Source organism: Oryx dammah, unplaced genomic scaffold (genome assembly GCF_014754425.2).
Source record: "Oryx dammah isolate SB20612 unplaced genomic scaffold, SCBI_Odam_1.1 HiC_scaffold_1, whole genome shotgun sequence".
In the NCBI taxonomy this organism is placed as follows: domain Eukaryota; kingdom Metazoa; phylum Chordata; class Mammalia; order Artiodactyla; family Bovidae; genus Oryx; species Oryx dammah.
Window position 1 is genome coordinate 82,546,341 of NW_024070185.1, and position 9,989 is coordinate 82,556,329.

General features: G+C 38.8%; 1 protein-coding gene across 1 annotated transcript in view; it reads left to right on the forward strand.

Moving 5' to 3' along the window:
- LOC120867416 (centromere protein P) overlaps positions 1–9,989 on the forward strand; it is a 236,777-nt gene that overhangs the window by 110,235 nt on the left and 116,553 nt on the right. The gene's annotated exons all lie outside the window — the stretch shown is intronic.

A 9,989-nucleotide genomic window follows, 5' to 3' on the forward strand; every position in this document is an offset into this window, starting at 1 on the left:
CTCACCAAAAAAAAAAAATTTTTTAAAGGCCAGTATACTATTAGGCACAAATGGCAGAGAGTGCAAAAGAGCACTCAGAGGCTCATGGAGCATCCAGTACTCTGCACCCTCACACAAATTTCCAAAATAGGGAGGTACAAGAGGGAGGAGACATGTGTATACCTATGGCTAATTCATATTGATATATAGCAGAAACAAAAGTAATGTTGCAAAGCCATTATCCTTCAGTTAAAAATAAATTGTTTAAAAGTTGGCTTGCCAATTCAAGAGAAGCAGAAAAATAAAGTTGTTTATATAATCCATTCAATGTTTTGTTTTGTCTTTATTTTCACTGACTGCAAATAAAGTACAAAGCAATAGCATTTTCAGATTCAGGAAAAAGTGATAAGATGTGTTTCCCTTTGCCAAATTAATGAGAATTTTGTTCGTTTTGTTGTTGTTGTTGTTGTTAAAGAGGATGCGATATGTGGATCCAGGGAGCAGAATTCCTATTACTTATGTTTATTGAGTTCAGTTCGGTCACTCAGTCATGTCTGATTCTTTGCGACCCCATGGACTGTAAAACTGCAGGCTTCCCTGTCCTCACCAGTTCTTGGAGCCTACTCAAACTCGTGTCCATCAGGTTGGTGATGCCATCCAGCCATCTCTTCCTCTGTCGTCCCCTTCTCCCACCTTCAATGTTTCCCAGCATCAGGGTCTTTTCCAATGAGTCAGTTCTTCACATCAGGTGGCGAAAGTATTGGAGTTGCAGCTTCATCATCATTCTTTCCAAAGAATATTCAGGACTGATTTCCTTTAGGATTGACTGGTTTGATCTCCTTGTAGTCCAAGGGACTCTCAAGAGTCTTCTCCAATACCACAGTTCAAAAGCATCAGTTCTTCAGCACTCAGCTTTCCTTATAGTCCAACTCTCACATCCATACATGACTACTGGAAAAACCATAACTTTAACTACAGGGACCTTTGTTGGCAAAGTAATGTCTCTGCTTTTCATTATGCTGTCTAGGTTGGTCATAGCTTTTCTTCCAAGGAACAAGTGTCTTTTAATTTCATGGCTGCAGTCATCATTTGCAGTGATTTTGGAACTCCCAAAAATAAAGTGTCACTGTTTCCATTGTTTCCCCATCTTTTGCCATAAAGTGATGGGACTGGATTCCATGATCTTAGTTTTCTGAATGTTAAATTTTAAGCCAACTTTTTCACTTTTCTCTTTCACTTTCATCAAGGGGCTCTTTAGTTCTTCTGCCATAAGGATAGCTTATCTGAGGTTATTGATATTTCTCCCGGCAGTCTTTATTCTAGCTGGTGCTTCATCCAGCCTGACATTTCTCATGATGTACTCTACATATAAGTTAAATAAGCACAGTGACAATATATAGCCTTGACCTACTCCTTTCCCGATTTGGAACCAGTCTGTTGTTCCATGTCCAGTTCTAACTGTTGCTTCTTGACCTGCATACAGATTTCTCAGGAGGCAGGTCAAGTGGTCTGGTATTCCCATCTCTTGAAGAATTGTTCACAGTTTGTTGTGATCCACACAAACACTTTGGCATAGTCAATCAAGCAGAAGTAGATGTTTTTCTGGAACTCTCTTGCTTTTTTGATGATCCAGCAGATGTTGGCAATTTGATCTCTGGTTCCTCTGCCTTTTCTAAATCCAGCTTGAACATCTGGAAGTTCACAGTTCATATACTGTTGCAACCTGGCTTGGAGAATTTTGAGCATTACTTTGCTAGCGTGTGAGATTAGTGCAGTTGTGCAGTAGTTTGACCATTCTTTGGTATTGCCTTTCTTTGGGATTGGAATGTTTACTCAGGTTAACAGTTATTAAGGAAATTTTTAGGAGATGGTTATATTGCCAGTGGCAAAATTCTGGGATGGGTATGTCTGCTTGGTGCAGTGAGTGAATGAATGGATGTTTGCTGGATGAAGTGGAAGTATGAACTAGGAGGGAGCATGGAAGAACCTTCTGGAGTGATAGAAATCTTTTATATTTTGATCTCCTTTGAACAAATGGTGCTAAGACAACTGGGTCACATGCAAAAATTTAGTTAAAATGGAATAAAGATCTAAGTTTTAGAGCTAATACTATTACATTTCAGAAGAAAAATTAGTCATTATCACCTTGGGTTAGTTAGGCATCAATTTCTTAGATGTGACCCTGAAAGCATAAGAAACGGAAGAAAAATAGATAAATTGGGTACCATTAAAATTTAGATTTTTTTTTCTGTACCAAAAAATACCATAAGAGTGGGGAGAAAAAAACAACACACACATGTGGGGAAAAAAGTTTGCAAATCATATATCTGATTAAGAACTTGTGTCTAGAATAGTTAATAAACTCATACAAGTCAATAATAATGATGACGAATTTACGATTGCAGAATCTAAATAAATGTTTCTCCAAAGATAATAAGTGATCAATAAATACATGAAAAGATGCTTAACTTCACTGATCATCAGGAAAATGTACATCAGAACCACAGTGAGGTACTACTTCATGCTTTCTAATAGCTGAAGTAAAATATATGGACAACTGCGAGAATTGGTGATGATGTGGAAAAATTAGAATCTATATATATTGCTGATGAAAATTTTAAATGGCGCAGCCACTTTAGAAAACAATCTACAGTTCCTCAAATAATTGAACGTAAAGTTTCCACTTGACCAATCAGTTTTACTCCTAAGTATATAGCTAGGAAAAGGGAAGATATATGTTCACACAAAAACTGTATGCATATGTTTATAGCAGCATATTTATAATAGCCAAACAGTAAAAACAACTTAAATGTCCATCAGCTGATGTATGAATGAATTAAAGTGGTCCATTCATACGATGGAGTATTGCTGCTGCTGCTGCTGCTGCTGCTCAGTCACTTCAGTCATGTCCAACTCTGTGCAACCCCATAGACGGCAGCCCACCAGGCTCCCCTGTCCCTGGGATTCTCCAAGCAAGAACATTGGAGTGGGTTGCCATTTCCTTCTCCAGTGCATGAAAGTGAAAAGTGAAAGTGAAATCGCTCAATCATGTCCGACTCTTAGCGACCCCATGGACTGCAGCCTACCAGGCTCCTCCGTCCATGGGATTTTCCAGGCAAGAGTACTAGAGTGGGGTGCCATTGCCTTCTCCATATGAAATGTCCAGAATAGGCAAATTGATAAAAACAGTGGATTTGTGGTTACCTAAGGCTAGGAGTAAATGAAGAGTGATTTTAATCAGGACAGGATTTTCTTTTGAAGTGACAAAAATGTTCTGAAATTAATTGTGTGATGCCTGCTAACCTTGAATATATTAAAAATCTTTGAGTTATATGCTGTTTTTTGAACTGTGCTTTAAATGGTGAATTATACCTCAAATAATGCTGTTATTGAAAATAGTGATAATGATGAGAGTGTAAGTGAATATAATTAGCTATAAGAATTCCCAGAGTGCTTAGTGGTAGAGAATCCGCCTGCCAGAGTGGGAGCTGCAGGAGCTGTGGGTTCGAGTCCTGGGTCGGGAAGAGCCCTGGAGAAGGGAGTGGCAGCCCGCTCCAGTGCTCCTGCCTGGAGAATCCCAGGGACAGGGGCCTGGCGGGCTGCAGTCCATGGGGTCGCAAAGAGTTAGACATAACTGAACATTCTTACACACACATAAGCCGGTCATTTAAAAAATTGAGTCAGAAGTACATGAAAGTTCATTTTAGTGTTTTTCAGCTTTTGCTTGCATTATAAATTTTCCTTATTAAAAAAGAAATCTCCAAACCATAATTCAAAAAGTCACACATATCCCAGTGTTCATTGCAGCACTATTTATTAGGTTGGTGAAAAAGTAATTGCTGTTTCATATATGGCACCCCACTCCAGTACTCTTGCCTGGAAAATCCCATGGACAGAGGAGCCTGGTAGGCTGCAGTCCATGCGGTCGCTAAGAGTCAGACACGATGGGGCAACTTCACTTTCACTTTTCACTTTCATGCATTGGAGAAGGAAATGGCAACTCACTCCAGTGTTCTTGCCTAGAGAATCCCAGGGACAGGGGAGCCTGGTGGGCTGCCATCTATGGGGTCGCACAGAGTCGGACATGACTGAAGTGACTTAGCAGCAGCAGCAGCAGCAGGGCTCAGACATGTCTTTATTAATCAAAATAGGAACCATTACAATCTACACATTTTTGCCAATGAAAAATAGTTTTCATGTAGTGTAAAAATCTGTGCTTTAGGATTTGCTGAACTTTTGGAAAGCATTTTCTGTATGCTGCCGGTTGTGGAAGCATTTTCCCTGCAAAAATTTTTTGAGAGGCTTGAAGAAGTAGTAGTCGGTTGGTGAGAGGTCAGGTGAATATGGAGGACGAGGCAAAACTCCTTAGCCCAGTTCAATCAACCAAAGTATTGATTGTGTGATGTGTGGTCGAGCGTTGTCATGGAGAATTGGGCCCATTCTGTTGACCCATGCCGGCTGCAGGCATTGAAGTTTTCTGTATATCTCATTGATTTGCTGAGTATACTTCTCAGGTATAATGGTTTTGCCAGGATTTAGAAAACTATAATGGACCACACTGACAGCAGATCACCAAACTTTGACCATGATCTTTTTCTAGCGCTGGTTTGGCTTTGAGAAGTGCTTTGAAACTTAGTTCAGCCACTGAACTGGTTATCACTGGTTGTCATATAAAATCCACTTTTTGTCGAATGTCACAATCCAATCGAGAAATGGTTCATTGTTGCACAGAATAAGAGAAGCCAACACTTCAAAACAGCAGTTTTTTTTTATTTTCAATCAGCTCATGAGGCAACACTTCTGAGTTTTTTCACCTTTCCAATTTGCTTCAAGTGCAGGCTGTAGAGTGGTTGACATTGAGTTCTTCAACAACTTCTCATGTAGTTGTAAGAGGATAAGCTTTGGTGATTGCTCTCAATTGGTCATTGTCAACTTCTGATCCCAGTCACTGTGCTCCTCATCTTCAAGACTCTCGTCTCCTTTGCAAAACTTCTTGAACCACCACTGCACTGTACGTTCATTAGCAGTTCCTCGGCCAAATGTGTTGATATTGCAAGTTATCTCTGCTGCTTTATGACCCATTTTGAATGGAATAAGCAAATCACTTGAATTTGCTTTTTGTGTAACATCATTTTCCTAGTCTAAAATACATATAAAATACATTTAATTTATATCATGTGTAATATAAATATAAAGCAAGTAATAAGTAATTAGCAAAAAAACTTAAAGTAAGAAATGCACATTGAAATGATGCATAACATAACCACATTTACTTAAGAATGTATTCCAATATAAAACAGCAAAATTCAACAACCTAATACAGTAGTCAGGACATAAAGGCAACCTAGATGTCCATCCACAGATGAATGGATAAAGAAGTTGTGGTACATATACATACAATGGAATATTGCTCATCCATAAAAAGGGATGAATTTGAGTTAGTTGAACTGAGGTGGATGAACCTGAAGCCTGTTATACAGAGTGAAGTAAGTCAGAAAGAGAAAGATAAATATCACATATTAATGCATATATATGGAATCTAGGAAAATGATACTGATGAAACTATTTGCAGAGCAGGAATAAAGACACAGGTGTAGAGAATGGACTTGAGGACAGAGCAAGGGAAGGAGAGGGTGGGACAAACTGTGAGTAGCATTGAAATATATGCATTACCATATGTAAAATACATAGCTAGTGGGAAGTTGCTACATAACACAGGGAGCTCAGCCTGGTGCTCTGTGATGACTTAGAGGTGTGGGATTCCCCCCACTATGGAAGGGTTCATTTTCAAGCAGTTGTCTTTATTATCATATTATTATTTCACCAAGGGAGAGATGTTAACTGCTGGGAATGCTTACCTTGTTACAGCACTGTTCAGAGCTAATTGGGTGGGAGGATCTGTTTCATTTAGAGTTCTCCAGAGCCTGTGATAGACACTATAATAAATCCTTTCGAAAACACTGAATGCATTGATAGAAAATGCCATCTGCCCTTATTTCAGAGTAGTGTGGGACACACGATACATCTGCATCAGGTAAGTATACGTCTGTGAGAGAGCGGCAGGTGGCGGGGCAGGGCAGGGTGCATCTAGGATGAAAAGAAAGATATGTAGGATAAAAAGACATTGCTTTGTTAGAGTGAGGATAAAGGCTTTTTATTTCCTTTCAATAAACACCCTTTGTTGATTCCAGAAGTATGTTTTGAGGTAACGAAGTGTGCTACCCTTTGGTGGGAGAGAGAAAAGGGATGCAAACCTAGCTAAAACATAATACTGGGCCTTCCTTGGCAGTCCAGTGGTTAAGAGTTTGCCTTCCAACTCAGGGGTTGCTGGTTCGATCCCTGGTTGGGGAACTAAGATCCCATGTGCCTCTTGGCCAAAAAACCAGAACATAAAACAGAAGCAGTATTGTAACAAATTCAATAAAGACTTTAAAAATGGTCCATATTAAAAAAAAAATCTTAAAAAAGAATACAGTGCTTACAATCAAGATATCTACAATTCTCTAGAGAACATGAAGGGGAAAAACCCATATTTAAATAGCCACAATAAGTTAAGATTGTGATGAGTGCAAAAGAGAAGCGTATTAAAATACTGGGAAGGTTCTGGAGATGGGATGTGAGAAACCACATCTGTTTGTGGGAGAATCAGGAAGATGAACTGAAAAGGGTGAACTTTGACACAGACAATTGAAGTTGGGAAAGATTTTGACAGATGCACGTGATGCGATGTTAATAAAGTCACAGAAGCCAGAAAATACAGAGCATATTTGAGAAATAGTAAATAATTTTCAACTGGAGTATAAAAAGATGTAAACATGAAATAAAAATCTCAAAAATCATAGATAATCTTGAAAGGTGAATTAAGCATTTTTTGTAATTCTGTAATCAGTGGGAACGGTTATAGTCTTTTGATAAAGGACTGATAATCCAGATGGCATGTAAGTCTGTTTGGTTAGTCATGATAGAGTTGAATTGGCAAAATGAGGCCAGGAACTTATTTTGATACTATAAATAGAAAATAAAGTGATTTGTGGTATGGTGAATGAGAATAAAAAGGAAGGAATGGATACAAGTAACATGGGAGGTAGAGCAGGAATGGCACTTGCTGAAGTTTAAAACCAGAAAGATTGGGGGAAAGAAGAGTTCATTTGATGTTGATTTTTATTGAATGTTATATCTCCAACTGTTTGGGTTTTGAGAGTTTGTTACTCCCCAGTAGAATCCGCTTTTGAGAGGTGAATTTCAGAGGCCTCACCTAAAACATTATGGCTAATGTTTAGAAATGCATGAGTTTATCAGGAGCAAAGTGAAGAGGCCAAAACAGTATTGAGGAGGAACACTAGCCATTAAAGAGCAACCTGAAAGGCGTGGTGTGTGGAAGCCAATAAGCGTAGAATCTCCAAGAGGAAGCACTGTCCACTATTTTATAAGGTTGATCTCACTAACTAAAACATTAGTGGTTTATCATGGTTAAAAGCTTTGAGCTAGACTGCTGGGATCAAATCCTAGATAGGTAAAGGTACCTGCCTCATAGGGCTGTTGTGAGGATTAAATGAATAAATTCAAGTAAGGCATTTGGAAGAATATCTGAAAATGTTCTTTACACACTTTCAAGATAAGACAATTCTTTTACCAAAAACTGGAATTAGAAAGGAAAGAAAAATAATGCTGTAGTTTAAGGAGAAACAAAGTTGATTTTTAAAAAAGCTTTTAGCAACTTCAGGTGATTTTCTAAAAGTATTATATTTGTTTTGTGAATTCTGTGATCTTTTTTACTGTAGTATTTGGAAGGAAATAAAGGTAGATAGTCTCTGAGATTTTTTTTTCTACCTGGAAGCCCTTAGTAAACTCAGTAAGTTGCAGTAATTCATTTGCTTCCAAACTTGAACAGATTTTTAGTGGGTAATATTTTGTATTTACCATAAAATATGATTAAGAAAACTTTAATACAGTTTTGGGTGGTTATGCTTTTATTACTGATTTGCTTTCTGCAAACTTACAACCAAAAATGGTTAACAGCTGTGGGATGAAAGACACAGACATTAACTACAGGAAATTAATTTTAGTGATTTCAGGAATCATTTCCAGTAGTTAGAAAATTTTGCTGCCTTTCGTTTTTAAAAAGAAAAGCTTCTTTCTTTTAGGCTTTTCTATTCAGGTCATAGGGCTCCCCAGGTGGCTAAATGGTAAAGAGTCCTCCTGCCAGTGCAGAAGCCCCAGGAGACCTGGGTTTGATCCCTGTGTTGGGAAGATCCCCTGGAGGAGGAAATGACAACCTGATCGAATATTCCTGCCAGAATGATAGCATGGTCAGAGGAGCCTGGTGAACTACAGTCTGTGGGGTCCCAAAGAATCAGACACGACTGAGTGACTGAACAAACACGTTCAGATCATAAACTAATTTATTTGTTTAGATGATTCTAACCTTAGCACTAACTGATAAGTTTAATTATTAATTCCCAAAACTGAATTATTACAACTTCAGTGAATTTCTACTTACGTTCTCATAAGTGGCATGATGTCACATCTTATTTTTATGATATATTGTAGAAAATGAATTGTATTTTTTAAAACTATTAGAACTTTAGGACATTCTAATTTTAAGATGATTGTCATTGTTATATATCCTTTTTTAAAGACTTATTTATTTTTCGGCTCTGTTGGGTCTTTGTTGCACGCAGGCTTTCTCTAGTTGCAGTGGACACAGCCTACTCTTTGCTGCAGTGTGCGGGCTTCTCATTGCTGTGGCTTCTCTTGTCGCAGAGCGCAGGCTCTAGGTGCGTGGACTCTAGAGCGTTGGCCCAGTAATTGTGGCACATGGACTTAGTTGCTCCACAGCATGTGGGATCTTCCTCAGCCAGGGATTGAACCGGTGTCCACCGCATTGCAAAGCGAATTCTTAACCATTGGATCACCAGGGAAGCCCTGTTATGAATTTTTTTTTTTGCTTTTAAACTTCATAATCTTTCATTTTTCTTGTCAGTAAATTATTGTCTGGTATAATAGTTAAGCATATTTCATGAATCTTTATGGTTTACAGAGCATTTTTCATACACTTTTTTCATTCAGTTCTTACAGCAACCTGTCAGATCAGTAGTGTGTGTCATCCCTACCCTTTTTAGATGAGAAGACAGGTTCAAAAAGATGGTGTTTAGCTCAAGGCTATAAATGGAACTGGATTTATGGGTATATATTCTCAACTCAGACCTCTGCATACTTGGGCTCTTTCTGTTATATCACTACTGGTGGTATTATTTTAATCACACTTTGATCTTGCCCTTGCAGTTTTCAGTTCAGTTCAGTACAGTCACTCAGTCGTGTCTGACTCTGCAACCCCATGGACTGCAGCATGCCAGGCTTCCCTGTCCATCAGCAACTCTCAGAGCTTGCTCAAACTCATGAGTCGGTGATGCCATCCAACCATCTGATCCTCTGTCGTCCCCTTCTCCTCCTGCTTTCAATGTTTCCCAGCATCAGGGTCTTTTCCAATGAGTCAGCTTTTCATATCAGGTGGCCAAAGTATTGGAGTTTCAGCTTTAGCATCAGTCCTTCCAATTAATATTCAGGACTGATTTCCTTTAGGATTGACTGTTTTACCAAACAAAAATAACTATTTTATTTCAGGTTTGAAAACTTGAGCCAGAATTTAGAAATTAAGTAAATTTTCTATAAATCAGTGGTTCTCAACCAGCTACAGTTTGGCTCTACCCTTTCCCCTTGGCACATTGGCATGTTTTGGGAAAATAGTTGATTGTCATACTGTGGTGCAAGTGCTACTGACATCTAGTAAATACAGACCAAGAAGTTGCCAGACATTCTGGAAGGGACAGGATAGCACCCCTTCTCTGTCCCGCCCCGGCCCCATCCCTCCCCGAATGATCTAGCTTACAGTGTCAGCAGTTGGGAAACCTCACTGTGAAGAACAGATCTATTTACTCTTTCTTGATCTGGATATCCCAACCCTCCACCCCTTTTTATGTGTTTGTAATGTACGGCTCTCCCCAGAATTA